Source organism: Pteropus vampyrus, unplaced genomic scaffold, assembly GCF_000151845.1.
Source record: "Pteropus vampyrus isolate Shadow unplaced genomic scaffold, Pvam_2.0 Scaffold52, whole genome shotgun sequence".
In the NCBI taxonomy this organism is placed as follows: Eukaryota; Metazoa; Chordata; class Mammalia; order Chiroptera; family Pteropodidae; genus Pteropus; species Pteropus vampyrus.
The window spans coordinates 4,619,589-4,620,975 of record NW_011888833.1 but is presented as its reverse complement, the minus strand read 5'-3'; positions in this window follow the sequence as shown (position 1 = coordinate 4,620,975).

Genomic DNA, 1,387 nt, shown 5'->3' with positions numbered 1-1,387 from the left:
GGAGGAAGATACTTAACAACAGCTTTTCTTGTATAAAAACCCCTACATTTGAATATGAATCATCAAGCTCTGCAGTCATGAAGAGAGAGTGAGCTCTCTGTGACGTGGCCGACGGGTGCTCGAGAGGGAAGCAGCCATGTTCTAGCCTGGGGAGACCTGAGAAGACAGGGAGGGGCGGGCCCCGAGGGAGGGGGACAGGTGGGCGGGGTCGGGTGCCCAGGGGCGGCGGGGAGCAATGCCCTTGATGGGGATGTCTGTTTCCATCCCCGACTATGACTGGGACACCTATATGTGTGCGTGCATGTGTGTGTGCATGTGTGCGTATGTGTGCGTGTGTGTGCGTGTGTGTGCGTGTGTGCGTGCACATGAGCGTGTGCATGCATACATGTGTGTGAAATGTGCGTGTGTGCATGTGAACGTGTGCATGCATGCAAGGGTGTGAATGTGTGTGCATGTGAGTGTGTGTGTATGTGTGTGCGTGCACATGAGTGTGTGCATGCATACATGTGTGTGAAATGTGCGTGTGTGTGTGCACGTGAACGTGTGCATGCGTGCATGAGTGTGAATGTGTGTGCATGTGAGTGTGTGTGGACAAACACTTAGACGTTTACTATCAATATTATTTTCAAATCACAATGACTTACTGGGTGAAATAATCCCTTTTCGACTTAAAAAAAATCCAAAATTTTTGTTTAGTTATATTGAATTTCAAATAATCATATTAAACCACGCGTGGAGGAAAGTTCTCTTGTCCCTGGCACGCCTTAATTTTCCCGTTTCTAAAATGCACATTTTTTCCCAGTGTCCAATGACTGAACGTTCTCCCCAGTTCTCAAAGGTGAGACACCTGCTTAGGGCACAGAATTTAAGGACCGAAGGCAACAGTCAAGGGTCTCTCTCCCTCCTGTCTCAGGCTCCAACATGAGTCTACGCGGCATTGTTTTCGTCCTTATTTAAACCCATTTTGCAACTTTATCGTGGATTTTTTCCATGAATTTCTTTACAAGAAAATGTTTTCAAATATGAAGACACAGGTGAAAGACGAAGATGTGTCGTCCTAGGAAAGTTGACACAGCCGCATCCCTTTCAGACAAAGCGGACTTTAGGACAAGGAGAGATGATCAGGGAAGCAGAGTGACATCGCACAATGCTGAGGGTCAGTTCTGCGGAAAGACAGCGCCCCGAAACATGTGCGCACCCAGAGGCCGGAGCTGATGGACTCCAGCGGAAAACAGACCGACCCGCCTGAGAGCTGGAGAACACGATACTCTCCTTCCTCTCACCGATACATGGAGCAGGCAGAGAATCAGCCGGCTACGGCTCGCCTGAACGGCACCGTAGTCGACCTGACCAAACCGACTTTTATAGGATCCTCCATCCAACAACA